Source organism: Pogonomyrmex barbatus, unplaced genomic scaffold (assembly GCF_055798465.1).
Source record: "Pogonomyrmex barbatus isolate J1 unplaced genomic scaffold, ASM5579846v1 scaffold12, whole genome shotgun sequence".
Classification (NCBI taxonomy): domain Eukaryota; kingdom Metazoa; phylum Arthropoda; class Insecta; order Hymenoptera; family Formicidae; genus Pogonomyrmex; species Pogonomyrmex barbatus.
Window position 1 is genome coordinate 1,014,596 of NW_028297108.1, and position 21,799 is coordinate 1,036,394.

The 21,799-nt window shown below is 33.6% G+C and overlaps 1 long non-coding RNA gene across 1 annotated transcript; it reads left to right on the top strand.

Annotated features, from left to right (window-relative positions):
• The first annotated feature begins 15,177 nt into the window (after positions 1-15,177).
• Positions 15,178-21,063, top strand: LOC105425607 (uncharacterized). The gene is made up of 3 exons (XR_967672.3): positions 15,178-15,850; positions 20,241-20,505; positions 20,870-21,063. It is a non-coding gene; the product is annotated as an uncharacterized LOC105425607 (long non-coding RNA).
• Positions 21,064-21,799: the final 736 nt, after the last annotated feature.

Here is a 21,799-nt window from a genome sequence, read left to right on the forward strand (position 1 = left end):
GCAAATTTATTATCAATTCACCAAATTTTCAATTAAAATAAACCGCTTTTAATGTTACGAGTTATTACAAAGTTTAATAATTTTTGTGCATTTATTAATTTCAAAAGTAACAAAAATGGTTATATTGTTTTATTAAAAATTATTAAGTATAATTAATTGAGTGAAATTTTATAACATGTTATATAAATTCGTATTTGTATTTTTTTCTTTCCTATAAAGAGAAATATTATTATTAAATTTTGATTTATCCTTAACTTTTATAAAAGACATTGAGTTTCCAAGACAATGTCAAAACATGTCTTTTAAAGCGGTATCTAATCGCGTATCAAATAATGCAATGTAAACTGTATGTTGAAAATATGAAATTACATTTCGCGCGCGCGCACTAATCTCTTTTCCTTTATTTTTGTTAATAAGTAGGTCAGAGTAAATAAATGATTAAATATACGGATATCATTCGCTACGATGCATTCGCGTTCACCAAAATCCTGCCATATTCAAAATTCGAATTTGGCAGCAAGGGCATTCATTTTGCGGGTTCGGCGCCGAGGCTTTCTCAGATATATGGAAATTTCCTTAGCCGGGAACGTATTCAGAGGGGAGGCCAAGTAATATAAATTCAAATCAGTCCCTGTTTTCTCACACAACAAACTTGGAGGAACTCCGAAGCTGGTTCTCCGACGGTAGTTACTACCTCCTTCCTACCCTCCATGCCACCCTCCGCGAACTAAGTACCTTCCTGTCCTGCCAGTTACCACCTCCTTAATGAAGATATGTGACAGAGCCAACCGCCGTACGAATCTCTACATTCGTCGCATATCCTTCCCATAGGCGCAAATTTAGAAAATAAAACGATTGGCTTGTAGATCAAAGAATTTGAAAATTATACTCAACGGATATGATCTTGATTGATTCAAGCGTCGTTCCTGTAGAGTTTTCGTTATCTTCAGACAATTTAACTCTAAATAACTATAGGTAAATTTGGACGATGCAAAACACACACACACACACACACACACACACACACACACACACAAAGTAGATAGACATGTATGTACAATGAGATTAGTTTGAATATTGCAATACATAATGCTATAATTCATAAATACGTAAATAATATGGTAAAAGTTACGTTTGTGTTATTTCAATAAATAATTACAATTATTGTACTGAAACTTTATCGTTTTCAAAATTTCTGGTAAAAAATGTGATATATATTTCTTTCCCGGAATTTTTATTTAAAATAAATAATTATAAATTAAATAATTAAAAATTCTATTTTAACTTTCAACTCTGTTATCAACTCTGATTTTATTTGTTCTTTCATGAGCGTTAGAAAATATCAACTTTTTAAAATCGAAAGCAAAATTATCAGCCACATCACGTAATTCCTAAAATGTCGCTCTCGTAAATCATGCCTCGCGTGCGCGGGGTTGTAAGAAGTCGAAGGATTATATCACGAAATCAATTTGCCGGTCCAATCTCGAAGGAGTTTGGCCAGGAGAATCGACAATGAAGGAGGGGACGGGGATATGTGTTTCGCGTTCCTTTCCACTATCCCACCACTCGTCTTCGTTGTGCAACCACCACCGCTTCGCCACCTTAATACCCGCCGCGATTTCCATAATCTTGGCAGGCGCCTGGCACCCCCTTATAATATAATAATATACGCTAGAGAAGGCTCGCTTATACGCGCTCCGAGGGGTTGCAAAATGGCCGACCACGTTAATGCCCCCTTAATATTTAGGGATCTTGCACGTCTGCCAGCCTCGAAGCCAAGGCACCTCCTGCCGTTCCCTCTTAAAATCCACTTTACTACTCCCATTAGGATAAAATATATTCGGTCGACATGTCTGTTTACTATAAAATATTTTCAGAAATTATGTATGAATACAAATTTAATCTGATTTTTTTTTATTAATGAGATTATATATAAAAATTTATATTTTATTCTGTCCTTTAAAAAATTATTTCTAATTTACTCCTTTTCCCAAAAAGGAAGTTATTAAATTTCAGGAAAAACTTTACATTCCTTTTTTTTATCATAGGTCAATATATTTAATTGTTTTTTCTAATTTTTATGGTATAAAAATTTGATTATTTTGATAAATTCTTTTTTCTAAATAAATCTTTCCTGATTTTTAATTAAAAAAGTTAATTTTTTGCAACTTTTATTGCTTGAAATTTTTGATAAAATTATAATTTTCTAAAAGATCACACGTACAAGTCATAGCCTATTCATTTTTAAGAGATTTAAAAAATATTCACAAAATTCGATTCAGAGATTTCCAAAAAAAGGAACATAAAAATCAGAAGATGTAATTTTATTAAAAATACCTCAAAAATTTTGATATTATGATTACACAAAAAAAAATTTGTTGATACAACTAATGATGGAATGACTGAAACAATTTGTGTGTGTTTACTTGTAATATAATTAAAAAAATGTGCTACATTGAAAAGAAATATTACCGTTCGATGCATGTCTCAAAGCATGTCGATGCATTAGGAACAATAACAAATCTTTTTAATGCAGTAACAAATTTATTTAGTTACATTAGCAAGTATAATTTCAGCTGTCCTGTTATTATCTGATATAACAAATATTTTTTTTTGTATAGATTTTTATTTTGATCTTTATTTCAAAATGCTAAAAGAAATATCAAAAAATTATTTTAATTATTATAAAATAAGCAAAAAAATCTACTTTTTTTTTAATTAAAAGAAAAATCAATTATTTCCAACTGCATATCTTTTCATAATTTCTATTCTTTTTATCAAAATAATTATTTTGAAAGTATCACTGCAATAAATTATATATATTGGCTGGAATGTATGTATATTTTTTTTACTTTTCTCTGTCTCTCTCTCTCTCTCTCTCTCTCTCTCTCTCTCTCTCTCTCTCTCTCTCTCTCCAATTTCTCGCTCGTATTTTAATCCCGCAACGACATTCCGCATTGGAATCTTAACTCGGAAACGTGCGGCGCACGTTCAACCCTTACGCGAATCGGCGATCGCGCGCGCAAGGCGACGTGGTTCCGTAACTATTCGCGGAATCTGAAAAGTCAAAATTCACGGCGTCATCCCCGCCGATTCCGTGCCGGCTGTGCTCTCGGGTTCTCTCTCTTACGTAGTAACGCCGTCAGAAGCGAAACCGTAGTTATTGCCGGAGTTCTCTAGCAGGATCTCGCCGACGACGCGGAGGGTTGGGGCGGGTACGTGTACGCGGGGAGGTAAGTTGGAAAAGGGGGACGTGCCCACCCTCGTTCAGCTACCCGGCGAGACCCCCCGCGCAGCCTCGCACGGCCCTTCGGTACGACGATACCGGGGGTGGTGGGTGGGAAGGAAGGCGAGAGAGAGAGTCTAAGGTAGATTATATTATTTCTCCGCCCCTGCCGGGGGCTCACCCGCCATTTTGTGAATGTTAAATCATTTATTGATCCAAGAAGGTGCCACCCATCCTCCTACCCGCGCCGACCTACCTACCTCCGACGCGAGAGGTACCCACACCATACCGCGCCGCACCATACCACACTACACCGCGCCACCGCCGCCAACCACCCACCCGAGTACGCCAGCCACCCGACGTCTGAAAGGGGCCGATCCTTATTCCGCGAAGCGAATTTATATGCTCACCCTGCGCACGTATAAGTAAACGTGTGTACGAATTGACGGTGTGCTCGTGTACGAGGGAGAGAATTTCGAAACGAAGGGCGAATTTATGGCCTCGCGGGGCTCGATTTCTCTCCTCGGTCCTCTTCCGGCTCTCCTTCAAGGCGGCGCGCATCTCCTTCAGATTTCCTCGCGGGAATTCCTTTCCGGGAAGTTCCGGGCGCGGGAAGTCGTCCTTCGTGCCTCGCCTCGCCGACACCGGCTGCTGCGGTTCGTTGCGGCTGATTGGACGGTGCATAGATACGTGCATGATGCATCCCCGTTCGCCGATCTCGGGATCTCCTAGTTTAAATCCGTCAGCTCTTGGTTATTTAATCATCGAGAAAAAGATGCGCGATGTAGACGACGCGTCTGTTGGTTAACGCGTTATTAGAATGAAGTAATTTATGACGCGCCACTTATTAATGAATCTTTTATGTAAACCTTTCACATCTCTCTCTTGTAAATAATTATTAGCAAAACTTTCTATAAATCTGTTCCTTTTGGAAGCTAACTTGACTCTCTAAAGAGAATCTCGTCTTGGCGTTAATAATCGAGGCGCTAATATGTAACTTTAATGAAATTTGAATGAAAAGAATAGAAAAATACTACGTCGCAGTCAAGTGCGCAGTCTCTTTTGGGAATGAGATGGAGAAAAAGGCAAATTTTTCCACGCGCAGAATCGTAAAAATCCACAACCGGGCGAAGGTGGGGTGGTCGAAGGGCAGGAAAGGCGGTGGGAAAGGAGAGAACGGGGCTGAAAAATAAGGGCGAGGTCAGTCGGACGCGAGCCGCGGAAAAATTCGTGTTAATTTCCAAAGCGCAATTTCTCGTGATCGGTGCTTTAGAGTGCATTGGCCTCTTTGATATTCCGATGCATTTTGGATATCTTTGTATGCATCGAACCTATTTGAACGCCAAATTGAATTGGGAATATTTCTTAATGAATAAAACAACGTTAAATCATAACCAGGTAACCACACATACGCACATAAACAAATACGCATATCCACGCATACAAATACGCAATTGTAATGTTTGCATTGTATAATATAATATTTTGCATATAAACATTATCAAAATCGTAATTTTTATTATCGATATTAAGTAAAATTACATTTTGCAAATAGCAATTTTAAAAAAAAAGATTTATAACTTTCTGATTTTTCCGTATCTAACTGCGACATTATTAAGAGAAGAACACATCACCATGTTGTGTTACCATTATTGATTTCCAATTACATTAATTACATTTCGTTTTACCATACTATTTGATATTTGTTAACTGCGCAAATATTAGACGTGCGTTAAATTTTCATCATGTCAATGTTGAATTCAATTCGCATGCCACGTGAATTAAAAGACCATTTATTGACAAATGTAATTTTTCAATGGCAACAAAGAATAAAACGTGAAACAATAATAAATGTCACATATTTTAAAATAATATAGTATTGTGCTATACATTATTCACATACATTATTCGTAGACTTGCACATTGAAATAAAAACTAGAAGATTAATAGTCGTAGTTCCATGAATATAAAATATCAAAAAACACACATCTGTTCCATTGCAAAAATAATTTTTTCTTTACATTATCGTTAATTAATATACGAGGCGAGTTCCATGAATGAAAATAATTTTTTCTTTACATTATCGTTAATTAATATACGAGGCGAGTTGCATGAATATAAAATATCAAAAAACACACATCTGTTCCATTGCAAAAATAATTTTTTCTTTACATTATCGTTAATTAATATACGAGGCGAAGACGGTGTAAATTATTGACGGAAACAATATCGATAAGATACACTATCTGAAGACTCAAAAGAAAAGATTTGAAACAAAAGTGCTGCTAGAATCGTCGGTTTACCGCGCGAAATTTGGTTTAAAGGGGGACTTCGAATCCCGTCGTGTCATCCTGCGATTATCAAAACCTCATGAATTCGAGATCGACATTATGATTTTATAATTCGATGCGACGGGCAGACGGCATTAATCGCCGCGAGTCGCGAAAACCGCGCCGACGTCACCGCGCGGCACGCGACGTCCGGTCGACCGCCGCCCCATTGGTTTAATGCAATCCCGGTCGCAATTTCGCGAAATATGCCGGCCCGGTCGCGACCCCTGGGGGGAAGGGGGGGGGGAGAAAGACAGAAAAATCGCAAGAAAGTGCAAAAGTTCGCCGTAGGCCACAAGTGCCCTAACTATCTCGCTACCGGAATTCGGAGCACTCGGCGATTATATGGACGGCGACACCGAAATCTCGGTGGTCGTCGAAATTTGCGGGACGGATGCGCGAACGAGCGTCCTCGCCATCCCTTTTCACCCCCCCTCGTTGTCCGAATTCGCATTCCGACGCACCGAACTATTCCCCCCTCGTTCCCCTTCCCTCCCCCGCCTTCCTCCCGCAAGGCCCCCTCCCCCGCCGCCCTTTTGTCACCTCGTGTCGGCCAAACCAATTCCGTTCACCTCGGTTTTCCTGAACGGACAGTTGACGCGTAACAGTCCGTCGGAAAATTTTCTACTGCTTCAAGCTCTTTCGAGAAAACATTTAATTATGCTTAACAAATTGCCATATCTAATAAGTCAAGATTAGGAGAACGAATTTCAATTAGTGCTTCGTAAAGAATATTGCGAATACGAATAAATCGCATGGTTGCACGCATCAAATTTTGCGTCATTTACGAGCAATTTTGATAGATCACGCGTTATTAACTGCCTCACTGGACGGAGCTAATTATATTCAGATTTATTACTTGTTTGTTCTATACCGAATAATTTATCCCACACTGATAACACCGCGCTTCTCTTAATCGGGCTAATATGATAAAATCAATTATGCATTATTGCCAATAAATATAACGATTTATGTATCATCCGGAGGAACGGTGAATAAAAACAGACTTACACCTCATTTTTCAAATAACAATAGTAAGAAGTATTTATAGCATATAGAAGTATTTTTAGCATGTCTTCCAATTTCTGTTTCTTCATTGAATAATTTCATAATACATATTCGAGATACTGACATAAGATCACTTCCAATATCATCTTATTAAGGCACATGATGAAGCAGATATTAATTTCACAATAATGGAAGAACTAAGTTTGGACAGAGTGGATCAATTAATCACGACAATGTCAGACTAGATTTTACATATTTGCTGAGTTATATTGATTGCTTTATCTTCCTCCCTCCCTCTCTCTCTCTCTCTCTCTCTCTCTCTCTCTCTCTCTCTCTCTCTCTCTCTCTCGCAACATTTATTTTTTACATTTTTAACATTCATTATTTAACAATTTTCCTGATATATGTAATAACGTGGTCTTTCTTTGGCGCTTACTCATCCAGAACGGGCGGAACCGCCAACGATCTTTCCGAATTTATCTGAAAATATCGCCGGGCGGAGAGTTAGAAGCCCTGCGATAAACCGTACAAAGTTGCCGAGGGCTAGGGCTAGGCTTAGGCCCATGGAAAATGCGGGATTTCAATTTGTTGGTCGAGTTCCGAGACGTGCTCGCGGCGTAGGGTGTACGGAGCGCCATAGTTCGGCGGCCCCACCCCTGACGCGCCGTTTTGCCTAGGGTCGAAGGGGTGGACGAAGGATGAGGCGGAGGCGAGAGAGGATTGCGAATGATATAGGGGCGGCGACGCCATTTTGAATTAGCCGTGCTTAGAGAAGCAAGTAAGAGCGAGCCTGAGGGTTGGACGGCAGAGAAAGAAGGATGCTCGCCTGGAAAGTGAGAGAGTGAGACGGAGACGAGGGATGAGATTTTTATGAGAACCCTTAGCAATGGTTGCCGGGGCTCACTCTCTCTTCGAGTCTCCTCGCCGAAAACTCTAGCTCGGAGCGTACTTTCACCTAAACAATCACTTTGAACTTTGAACGAAAGGACCGTGAACGCTACCGCCTCTTGTTTAACTTCTATTTATAATCGTTAATTAATTTCTACAATCTCACGAGTAATATCACGCGAAAGCCATTACCGATGACTGGGATGAATCCTGCATGCGTATTTTTTGATTTTTCATGAAATATTGGAATCACTTTCTCACTTTTGATCAATCAATTAATTTACATGATGTCACGAGCGTCGTCGTTTCGGAATGCGATGTGAGATGCTCTTGCAATATTGCATTTACTTGCTGCACGTAATCAAGTTATCATGAATTATATCGCATCAACGTTGGGCTATATTATATCGGGAATGAATATAATATAGTGTACCATAGAACGGATTACTGCAAACATTTATTGCAAAATGCCGAATTAACATGCTGCGTAAAAGCATTTTTAAAAATTCATTGCGACTAAAAGGTAGCCGTATTATAATTATTCCGATAATATATTTATATATACATAATATATTTATTCCGATTAATTTAATCGGAGAAATAAACCCCATATAGTCTCAGTTTAAATTTCGCGAATTGTGTACTATGTTTCATTTGCCATATGTTTCATTAGCCATTTTTACAAACAATTTCAAAACAAATCTTTTTTGATAGTGGATAGCATAACTGTATCTAATAATTACATTTAATAAATTAATAAATTAAAATCTGTTACTTCTTAGACTTCTGTATTGTGTACTTTGCCTCAAAAGTAAAGTCTCTTACTTTGAAAAATAATTCGTTTGATATTGTAGTAATTACGTAATTAAGCTTTAGGTAATTTATAACAAAACATTTTATTATTTCACGATTTATTTTTATTTAAAATCAATTGTGACTAAAAGATAAATGTAATTAATTTATAATTTCTTTCAATTAAGAAGTATAAATTCATTGATTAATATCATGCGTAAGGATTTTATTTTTATCTTTATTCTTTAGTTGAACTGTATTTTGCTTTTCTTATATATTTATTATATATAAATTATTTACGATAATATGTTCATATTTGTATTCATAATCTGATCTTAATTCTTTATGTCATGAATTTTTCGATATCAGATCGATTTTTTGAAACTTTATACTCGAGGAGCTTTATATTTTTCAGATCGCTGATTGCACATCAAAGATCAGAATTTTAAAATAGTCCAAAAATTTTTTAATTTATATGAAAATCAATATATAAGATTTTCGCTGAATTTGAATCTAAGGTCAAAGTTTTAAATTTCAAAAATCCAAGATGACGAAACTAATATAGCAATCCAAAAACAAAAAAATACTAGATTAAAGAAAAATATAAAAGAAATACGAAATAAAAAAAGAAAAAAAATGCACAAAACGAAAATAGAATTTTGCTACATCGTTGTTCTTCTGGCACTAAGAACAAGATTAAGACCGATAATTACAAATGTATATATGCAATAAATGTTATTTTCTTGTAATCATTCTGGTTTTCAAAAATTTTGATTTAACATTTCGCAAAAAAAAATTTGCAAAACAAGATGAAGAATAATGCAATTATTTTTTCTTATCCGTTATTTTGGACTTTCAGTATGCGAAAATGTTGATTTCAGGTTCAAACGGAATGACTAAAAAAAAACTCAAAAAAACAAAATAATGAAACTTTTTTTTCTACTATATACTGGTTTTGTCATCTTGGATGTTAAAGAATTAAAAAATTCTGATTTTAAATTAGAATTTAATGCCCCAAAAATTCCCGGAATATATTGTAAGAAATACTTAAATTTATTTGGATTTACAATAAAAAATATTAATTTTTCCATATTTTTTAAAAATTTAAAAATTTTTTAAAAATTATTAATTTGTAATAAAAAAAAACAAACGTAGTAAAAAATCGGATAAAGTTCTAAAAAATTCTAAAAAATATGTATGTTCTAAAATATGTATATGTATGTTTTAAATAAATACCTAAATTGCCATTTTGATATTGATAATAGTTTAATAGAAAAAATGAATTTTTTCTTTGTAAAATGCATAAAATTTTGACTATTTGTTTATTTATAATTATATTTGTATAATTATACAAATAAAAACTTAAAGTTGTTTATTTTTTTCTTCATGTATGCTTCATGTACCAGGGAATCTACGAAAAATTTAAAAAAATCGATGAAAAAACTTAATGTCAAGAAATTCGTCAAAATAATTAAAAACTGAGCGGAGAAAAATGGATCACTGAGTGACCCATCATGTCGTAAAGACTTAAGACCCTTACCTTAGATCGATTGTTAAATAATCTTAAGATTCCATTCAATTAATAAAACGATTAATGAACAAAATTGTATTTAATACAATTTTATAAAATCAGATTATATATAGGATAATATTCGGTGCGTATTCAATCTTAAGATCATTTTAAATTTGATATTAAACATTATTAAGATTTTATTCAGTGAATAAAACAGTATAACATTTTAAAATCGTGCTCAAAACGATCTTAAATATAAGATCATATCAGATCATGTGAATATCATCCTATGGACAATATTCACAGTTAGTTTTCATATTTAGGATCGTCTTATATTCCAATCAATAAGAATGTTCCAATCAATATGAATATAAGCTGAATTACATAAGATGATCTTAAATATAAAAACAGACTATGGACACCGGTCAAAGTTCAGAAATTTTCTCTATGCTGCCATCTACCAGTTTCCTATTGTTAATAAAAAGGGGATCATTTTATTCGATGTATTCTGTTTTGTAAAGGCAGAGTTTCAAGTACAGGTAGTACGTAGTAGATGGCTCTAATGGCAATTTTCAAGAAATCGATACAGCAGAGATCTACAGTCCCACATCCGAAAAATATTATGACTGCGTTAAAAACTAAAACAAGAAATATTAATCAAACAAAACTATAACCGTATAAAAAAATAACTTAAAAAGCAATTGCAACAAATAGAGTAGAAAAATAAAATGAAAAGAATAAGCTGGAGTAAATCCTACGTAGAATTGCAACAAACACATGCATCAAGCAGCTTGTATAAAGTGCCCTTAAATTTGCTGGCTTTAAGCAGGGTAGCTACGCGGAAAAATCTATGACCCGGCTTAAAAGCGGCGTGTCTAATTGCACCGGCACGCCGGAGGCCGTTAAAGTAAGTCTCGGCTAGAAACGTTTGTACCATGAAAAGCAGAGAGAAAAGAAATATAAGAAAATAAAGGGGATTGGTAAGGAACGAGGTACTTAACCGATTGCCGCCACGCAGAAGGAGGAGAAACAACGCGAGGCTTTAATGCGACTAATTATCACGAAAGGCTAAGCGATTTTCCGCCGCGTCCGTGCTATCGAACGCTCTCGGAGCGAAATGGCTCCAATTATCAAGATTGACAGTCGCCAATTCGGTTAATTAGTAATTACGAAAATAAAGATGCGATACAACTGCGTACAGGTTTCAAGTGTACGAGGAATTTCGAAAAACGCAGTTTCATGAATGTTGCAATTTCCATAAATGAATAATCTACATAATTTCATATCAACAGTTTTGCATCGTAAAGATATTTACAGATGCATTAACATCAATATTAATAATTCTGAGTTGCATTTTAATCAATATTTACTCATACTTAAAGCAATAAAAGAAGCACTAATTTTCATTTACGTAATATCCAATCACGCAATTGACCAGACAGTCAAGAATAATGGACATAAATGAGCAAAAAGAAGTGAAAGAAGAAGGGAGGGTGAGATTCGCCATGGAGCAAGGCAGGTCCGATGAAATTTATAATTTGCCGAAGTTCCTCCGGCGTGGGTGATAATGGGGCCCGAGTTGCTTTGGGTCTAGCTTCGTTCCTTTTTAAGTTTTAAATAGTTTCGCGCGAGTTTTAATTAGGAAATTCATCCCACCGCCCCATTCGCCTCTATTATGCTCAACCAACCTCATGAGCGGTGACGACGAGGGTGGCGACGGCAGTGAGGGAGGTGACGGCCCATTGAAAGGGGTATAAAAAAAACACGATGGTCATCGTTTTTTCCAGTTAGCAGTAACGAAAATTACGACGAACTTATAACGAGACGAACTTTTCTTCGATCGTATTATTAAGTAATTATGCTATAGTTCGATCGTAAAATAGAGACTTGCTTCTTCGCCGTTCTATTGTACATTTTATAAAAAAGAAAAGAATCTTCGATATTTTAGGTTTCACTATGCATACAGTTGTTATATTGCTTGAAATAATCGAATAATACATCTATTAAGTTAACCAGTGTCTCTAAACATCACACAAACATCACACCAAATATGTCTGTTTTTCAAAAATTGTCTCTCTTATCGCTTCATTGTTATTAAATATTATTTTCCAGCGATGTAATTGAAGAATAAAAACGAAACGAAACGTCAATCAAGATTTTAAGCAGTTTTACGAACGCAAATAATTATTTAAATGATAAAACAAAGTTCTCTTTAAAATATTTCTCATTCGATAATGTGGTAATCATGATAGCATTAGATATTTTTGAATTTTTTTTGCATAATGATTTTTTTGTATAATTTTTATCATTATATAATTTATATTAAGTTTATTTAAGTAATCTTGCTAGAAGATGCATAATAAGTAATAAGAAATATGAGAGATAATTCCTCAAATATATGCTTTGAATAGCTTCTCAGTATATATTTGCATTTGAATGATGTATTCGATCAAATATCATTGATCATGTCAACTTTATGCTAATTGACATTAGCATAAATCAGAAAACTCAGAGAGCATTAATCACTCGGGATCACCTTGAGAAACTGCGTGTCTTACGCAATGCGAAAAAAAAAACGAAAAATCCAAAGTAGAACCTCTTCATTGTATTCCACGTGGCCGGTAGCATCGATCGCCGTACTTTTTGCCTTTCCCCTTTCGCTTTGATACGTCCGACCCGAGAGAAGCATCATTCCCTCCCGCCCGTAACAGCTCTCCCTGGCCGTCTCCCCGCTGATGCTCCCAGTGCTGCAGCAGCCACCCCTCCGGCAACCCCATTCGCCGTTTACTTTATTCTTATCTGAAATACTAAAGAGAGGCGAAGGTGGTCGTCCCTTGCTCTTTCTTCCCGCTTTTCCCGACTCGCCTCGCCATTACCCTTCTTCCTCCTCGACCACCTCCGACGCGGTATCCGCGGTCTTTCTTCCCTCAGGCTGCTCGAGAAGGAGGTGGATCACCTCCACCTCCAACTTCGTCTTCTCTCAAGGCGGAAGGAGCAAAAAGCTCAGAAAGAAGCGAAAGATTGGTGGAAGTAGGGGAGTTGACCCGGTAGTGGGGAGGTTCGTGATTATTTTTAGGGGTTTGTTTGCCCTCGCAGCTCGCGGTGGAGATCGCAAGGGTAGAGAGTGCAGTGGGGCTAGATAGATATAATATGGTAGATACTTCTCTTGATCGAGAGATGATATATCAACGTATTCATTAAGTTGATAAAGTATGATTCATACTTTATAAATATATTATCACAATTAATAAAAATTAAACATATTTAAAAAAATAATAAATTAAAAATTGTGAATGCTTCAAGTGATGTATTAAATTTACAATAAAAGAGACTTAAAAGCCTAATCAAATCCTAGTGAAAATTCTTTTATCAAATAAAACTTATTGGAAATTCGATCTGACATTCTATTATCGAGAAGTCACGTTAAGTGTTTTTTTTTTCACACAGTTCACTTTTTTATTTTAAAATGGCGATAAGACAGGGTTGCACCGTTTTCTTGCTGGCGAATGGCTAAAGATTTTCAGCAGATATTCTCGATCTCTTCCGCGTGCCTTTTTATGACTGGACCGATCCTAAACCTTCCCATCCCTTGTTGTATTCGTACTCTCCAGCGACTTTACGAGGCTGCCCTCCGGAGCCACTCTTTATCACTCACACTTTTTAGAAGAACGTAAAAGTAGCGTACGATACTTAAAACCTACCGACTTTTTAGTAGCGATCTATGTACGAGCGTAATATCTCGTAAGTGTCTGATGCTACTCGAAGCGCAGTAACGTCTTCTTAATTAAAAATATTTCCTTAAAATCATTTTTTTGCGTTGTTTGACTATAATTATATAATTATATAATTAAATATTTAGCTAAGATGTAATTTTGCAAGATTGAAGGAGAAAAACAGACTTAATTCAAATACTTCTGCCTTGGGATTATTTAAGTGCTTTCAGAAAATTATGTGTGAGTAAATATGCGTATGTGGATAAATTTATTAAAAGAATATATTTGCATGATTTATATTTTTTTTTCTCGCTACATTTACACTCCAATAATATATCATGTTTATGGAAGAATTGTATGGAAGAATTGGGATCTTCTAAGCCGTGTTTTATAAGCGACGCAAACGACGCAGGCCGCTTTGTACAACCCCTGAAAGAACTGCTGATTAGAAATTCGTAAAAATGCTGACCAAAAAGGCTTCCGGGTGTCCGAGTTGCAAAACCTGTTTTACGATAGTCCAATTTTCAACCCTTTCTCTTCCGCTTCCGTCCCCTTTGCATCGACCCCTCTCGCCCTTTTGCCCCAGTAACCTCTAGGGTAAGAAATTATCAGACTTCTGAGAAATATTTTATTTCTGCGCTCGCAGTGACGTTGCACGAAATAAACATTTACTTCACTTCTATCAAAAAAGTGCGTTAATAAAAGTCTTTGAATAATATATTTATAAATTACTAATATACTTATAAATTATATGTAGAATATAATTTTTTTTTTCAAAATAATTTATTTTGTATAAATTTAGATTACATTTCCTAAATAAAAACATCCTTATTTAATCTTATTTGTTCTTTATTCAATTAATTTTTTATTTTTTTTTTTTTGCAATGCTACGAAATCATTAATTCTCAAATGGATGATCGCAAAAAAAGAAAAACACAAAAAAGACGAACAAAATTCTGACCAGTGCAAAATCATTAATTTCATTACGATCTCAAACGACGTAAAAACAAAAGTTCTTAAATTTATGGTACAATCAAAAAGTCTTTATTATTTTCCCAGTGACGCCGCATCGTCATCTTTTGTTTTTGCCCTCTGCCTTGCCTTATGACGTCATAATTTATCCAGCCGACTATTGTCTCTTTCAAGACATTATCAAAAGGACGAGATCTTCGCCCATCCCTCCGTTTCGCAAACGCGGAATAGCGAGAGATTTATAACCTTTTTTTACAAGACTAATCGATTAATCATTGTCATCGTATATTATAATTATATTTACGTAATAATTATATTCACGAGAGAATAATCTTAGAGTTCCGATAACAAGCAATTTTTGTGGCAATCGCAAAAATTTAACTGACGAATCGAAACGCTCTCTCTCTCTCTCTCTCTCTCTCTCTCTCTCTCTCTCTTTCTCTCTCTAAGTTCTTTTCTCCAAAATAAAATATAATTATAAAAACCGGAACAATGAGTATTGTGTTGAACAACGCAAATCAAAAGATGAAGTGTCATGTTTTAGCATAATGACGTCATATCAATAACATTAATTTGAATTGAAATCGGCTTATTGCAATGATACGTGCGATGGTAACTGGTTGTACGAGACTTGTAATTGTATCGAATAATTCATTATCATACTGCGGAATGCAAATGTCTCTTAATGCGAGTGTAGGAACAGTAGACCTTTTTCTCGTCTTTAGTCTCGCGGCGTGCTTCCATCACGGTGCAGGCGATCGGCAGATAATCGAGAAGCTAAGCGACGGGAAAATTGCGATCGGAGGGTGACCAATCGCCCGTGAAAATTGAAAAACTATTTCGATCTATAGCTCTCGCATGCAAAAGGGATATCGAGTTTGCCGTTACGTACCCAACCCAATCTCCGCGATTGAGTGTCTTTTGAGTCTGCGACGTTACGAGATAAAATATCCGATTTTATAGGATTGTATATCCAATTATTTGTATAAAGTGATCAACGAGTAATAGCCAGGCTATTAGGTTTATTCCACTTTCCTCGCATGCAACTCTACACGTAATACGAACGATTCAAAGTCTCTGTTGTACAATCTAATCAATGTAATATTTATATCTATCGAGCATTATCTCTGAAACGCGCTACGGCATAATAACATCCACAACGAGCATACATAATTAATAACGACGATAGTGAGCGATATCATAGACGTGATCATAGAAACGCCATTTGTGCTATATACATTAATAAATGAAATGATATCCGGATATTATTACACAATTTAAAGATGTCCAAAGTATTCTAAGTGCAGAGGGGAAGGGGAAAGGACGCGGAACAAAGAGCTCTTCCGCGGAGCAGCTGCGTGATGTGTCGACCCTCGGAAGTGGGTCTTTTTTCAGACATTTTGATCAGGTAAGATTTGCATACTGGTTACACAAGGTCGACATTACAACCACATTACAACCACATATGCTCGAACGAAACGTACACATGGAATTCCACGCGCGTCCGCGATCAGATTTAGTTTTGTATCTGAACGTCCTTCAAAAGAGTCGGGCAATTACTCGACGAGAGAAATAATGAATTGTCTGACGTGCGCAATTCAATGTCACGTTCGTAACATATGCCATCATAAAAGTAGTAGTTATAATCATCAGGATGTATTCTTAATCCGCCGTGAGCTTGAGAAATATACACTTCCGCGAATTGATTACTTTGTGAACACGTACGAACACAAATTAATAAATATATTAAATTTAAATAAACCTTGAAATTTTTTTCATAACTCACGAATTTGCCATTGACGCCAAATATTTTTAAATTTCGGATAAATTCCTGGAATTTAAATCAAAATTCCAGGATTATCTTGTATATATATATATATATATATATATATATATATATATATGTATATGTATATATATATATATATATATATATATATATACAGGATTATCTTGTATATTATTATTATTTACTACATATATATTTTTTCTCATGTATTATTTTTATATATATTCACAAATATTGTTATTTTTTATATTATATTTAATAATTATTATATATTATATTTTTGATGTATTAATCATATTAATAGCATAAGTTCTCAAGATAAGTAGTTGAGAAGTTACTCAGATTAAGTTAAATCAAATAGCATTTTTCGAATAATTCAGCTCGAATAATTCAGATGTAAATGCGGGGTTTATGATCGGAAACGATCGAATCTTATGCCTGCTGGAAAATCACGCTCGCCAACCGATCCCAGATGTAGCGTTTCGTATTTGTGTCATGTCGCGTAGTACACCCGTTTACCCGCAACCGTAATTTAATATCCCCTCGATCGCGGATCGAGCGACTTGATGCGCGAATTAATTAAATTCCAGCCGCGCGCTCGGAAAGCCTTCGGCTCGTTTCGCGTAATCGCGCGTTTCGTCTCATTAACATGATCGTCAAATTATCTAAATTCGAATGCCCCTCTTTAATCTAGAGGATGCCGCCTAGTATCTTCCGAAATGTATTTTCGCCCTTCTATAACATATGTATCTTGAAAAATTCTAAACAATTTTTTATCTAAAATACCAACTTTTTATGATTATATTATTAATATTATTAATATTTATATTTATATTTTTTTTATAGATTTTATTCTACCGCGTGACAGAAGTTTTTTGTTATATTTAAATTAAATTTTACGTCATCGTGTATTCTTAATTATATCCTTAGTTATTTACGTTGATTAACATCGATTGATTAGACCGACATGTAATTTTCCAATAATGTCAGATTTTATAGTGCCTTATTTATATGCTCGATCGTTGATGTTCGTTATCTTATTTATACTTCCACAATATTTCTACTATAATTACGGTTACCATATTACAATTTTCAAAACTACGACTTACAAGCCAAAAACCCCGGACATTTCGGTTGCAACCCCGGACAAAAATGCGCTTAAATTAATAAAATTGATTAGAACAGTAAATAAATCATTATTTAACATTTAATTGTTTATTAGCATTCAGAGCAAAGAGAAATTTCAACTGAATACTAAATAAATACAGACTATTTTGATAAAATAAAAAGTTTTATTATAGATTTAGTTTAAGTTTTATTAGGTATTAAAATTAAAAAATTTTAACTCTTTTATGTGATATCTATGCTATTTGGTAATGCAGAGTAATGCGAGAGGAATCAAAACAAAATATTTAGAAGATTTCTTGAAACCCTCTCCGGACGCTTTCAAAAAATCCCCCCGGATGTCCACGGACGCCCTAAAAAAGAGGACAGTGTCCGGGGAAAAGATGGATGACAACCCTAACTATAATCAAGCTCAATTATTTTAATTAATTACTGAGAAATAAAAGTATTTTTCATTTATTTTATAAATTGAAACAATAATTCCCACAAAATAATATGAATAAATATACATACATATATATATTATATTAATTAATTACTGATATATATATATATATATATATATATATATATGTATATATTTTATATATATATATATATATATATATATATATATATGCATATGTATGTATTATATGAAGTAATTATCAAGCAACTTAAACAATTTTTCCTTGTATTTGATAAAAATAGTGCTAAGTAGTAAGTTTTTTCATTGTTTTTAATCTTCTAGATCGTAAATATTTTTTGCAATCTAGGCGTGTCAAGTATTTGTATGTTAGTTGATTTTGAGATCACTATACAGAACGATGCTGTTATATGTATCTCAATATTAAAACTATTTTTAAAGTTAAGTGTTGTCAGTTAAAAAGAATAAGAATTTAATAAATCATTATTATTATACTATTTCACACATTAAATTTCATTTAGTATAATAATTATATTAATTTTTACTGATAATTAACTTAATTAAGATAATTAGATAATTAGCACTAAATAAGTTAATTTTCAATAGTAGTTAGAATTTGTTGATTATAAGCTTGTGTTAGTTTTTAAACGACTGATACTTTTTATTTTTGTAAATTACTTTTCTCATTTTTATAAAATTACAAGTTGGTTCCAATTTTTTATATGAAATCTTTTGTAAACAAATTTGATAAATTCAATTAGGAAATTTTTTCTTTGATGACTCGGATGTTTTACGCATTTGAACTTTGCGTTATATTATCTTCATTAAGCTACAGAAGACAATAATTAAAAGCAATTTTCTTATGAAATGCAAACCTAAGTTTAATTATAGCTAAAATTTAATCAGTTTAGTTGCTAAAGAAGATGTGAGTTGGGTCATCTTATAGTCGCAAGTTAATGACTCAACTCACATTTTCCTCAGCAATTAAACTGAAGCAAATAGAGCGAATTTTGTTGCGCATAAACTTAACGTCAATGCGTCTCTTGCTTAATAATTTGATAATTGTAAAAAGAATAATAAAAATCGTTATTATGATTCTCTCTTCTCAGCAACGAAACTGATTAATACATTACATAAACTAAGTAATACATTAAACTGATAAATTCTAGCTGCAATCAGTTATGATTTCATAAGAAAATCGCCAGCCAGAAAGCTTTTTTATTTTCGATGTCAAAGAGCAGTATTTTTTTCGAAAACAGTGTTGCAACGCTTATTTTCTAACAAGTTTTCAGATGTCTTTTTAGAAACAAATTTATGCTATTATAAAAATTCACAATAGTAGCTTGCTACTACTATTTCATATTAAAGGATTAAATACGTTTAAAGATGTTTGTCCAGTTGTAAACATTTGTTTCTATTTAATGAATTAATAATTTCATAATTAAACGAATAATCGAATAAAATGAATAAAACTAACAAAAACTCAAATTTATTAATTTAATTATAAAACACACAATAATAACTTGTTAATATCTTGTTGGATAACTAAATGCGTTTAGACATAATCATTTCGTATAAAACATTAGGAATGGATGCAATAGTCATTTGAGACTCAAATATTACTATTACTTCATATATATATATATATCTAATATAAATTCCAAAAAGTATTGTTTGAAAACATGTACTGTGTAAGATTCCTCGCTCTCTTGGTACGAGTGAAAAATTTAGGAAAAATTTATGCCGGACGAAAACCTCCAAAGAAACACAGAAGAAAGAACATGGCCGATTGGTATTCTTTTATATATATTCTCCGTTGTTCTCGTACGAGTCAACTTTTTGCATTTGGTTCCGACGCGAAAAGAAAGAAAAAGATTTTCTTGCAGAAAACAGATAAACAGAGACGACTCGCGATTTCTTGCATATCTCTCGCATTACTAACCTTATCCCTCTTTCGCCTCACTCTTGTTTATCTTTCCTTCCCACTCACGAACTTTTCCCTCGCCCACGCGGTTTGCTCCCCTTACTTTCCTCCCCTCCGATACCCCATCTATTCTTACTTCCTTTTTCCTTGATCTCAGCTTGCTCTTCTCTCTCCTGTCTTCCGCATCTCTCTCACCCAATAAAAACAAAAACTCGAAAACAACTTCTCCTCTTGAACCTGTAGAAAACGCCACAATGCTGTTCGGTCAATACGCCTGGGAGAATAAAAAAGAAAAATTATTTAAACGCAACGATGATATTTTAATGTATGATAATTTTGTATAAAATATGTTTCAAAATCTAAAATTTTAATTCTAATATAGCTTTTTCCTCTAATAATAAAAAAATAATATCTAATAATGTATAATCAAATTATTTACACTAATTAATACTTAATTACTTGAACATTAATAAAAAATTAATAAAATTAAAAAATTAAACTTATAACTATTTTGTAGATAAAATTTATAAACGCAATTTATAATTTTTTTTCAGAGACAACATATTAGAGAACATTTTTCGGCGAGATTTTTCGATAACGGCGACAGCCGCCTCTATCTCCGTTGAAAATATTCTCGGCCATTTTTCGTCCCCACCAATATAATCCACCTTCTGAAAGAAAAGCATCGAAGCCGTGAAGGTGGGGAGACCGTTAGAGAATAAAACAATGGAAAAAGTACCGCCATCTTTAATTCTGTCCCTATTCACCCTCCAGCGATGAGTGAAGGGCAGTTTATTCGGGAAAGAAGAAAAGAATAAAGTAAGATCGATAATTCAATTCATTTACAAATCTTTTCGAAATTTTTAAACATAATATTGTTATTGTTGTCTAATTATTCTTATATTAAAGAATTATTGTCTATAGTATTGCGTTACCATAAATATCGAATCATTATAGAAATGCAGCGCAATTATATTATTATTAATATAAGAAATTATGAAATATTACTTTAACATGTTTTAATTAGTAAATTTTTTATGTAGATTTAATTTAAATTTAAATATAACTGCAATATATAAAAAGTTTTAATTTAATTGTGTTCAATCCAGATTGTACTTAAAAAATAGATAGATAACTCTGTACATATGTCCAAGATTATAACCAACAGTTAATTATGTTGCAGGAGAACTGGTACAGCTGATATGGGACTGATACAACTAATGTATCTTGGGGCACCATAGAAATCGACAAGTTCGAATCATAAATGCTAGATGGAGATGCTCATCGCAACACAACCAATTTGTGTGTCAATTTGATTATTGAATTATTATGTTGTATCTTTGTTATTGATTTATTAAATAAATTATGATAATACTAGATGATTATTCATTAATGACACGTACATTAATGATAGCGTACGTTTAATGTTATAATGTCAAATGAGTTTTATCATTTGTTGTCATAGTCGCGAGAGATTGATAATAGAAAATGAGGCATTTTATTATAACAATATTGTAATTTTTCTCATTCGCAATTTCATTAGCTTTATAAACTACTGACTAATTAAAAAGATTAAATTAAAGCAAACTTTTTTTCGAAATTAAATATCTAAAATTCTTTTCTTATTTATTTTCGTTCTAAAAAAATTAATTTAAAGAATAAAGTTAATCAATCGTGACAATCGAGAATGCTCCATTCTACTAATAATGCATCACTGTACTAGAGGTATTTAGTTATATCATGACCTTGTAGTTTTTTGATATTAATATAACAAGAAAGCAAAAAAATTGAATAATCATAATTTAATGAAAAGAAAAACTTCATGATTATTCCATATAATTATATAACCTTGCAATGGCTCGATCATTATATATAACGCATTCATTATATTCGCTATCTTATTTGAACTGAATACACGCAGTAATAAAATGCAATTGAAAGGATTGATAAATAGATATTATGTAATAATATTATGTAATAATGTAACAGATATTATATAAATTGAGGGAAACTGATAACATCGCAGTTGTATAATGATTATATGAAATATATATAATATAGTATATAATATGATATTTATTAAAGAAAGACTTAAGATTATAGAAGTATGTAT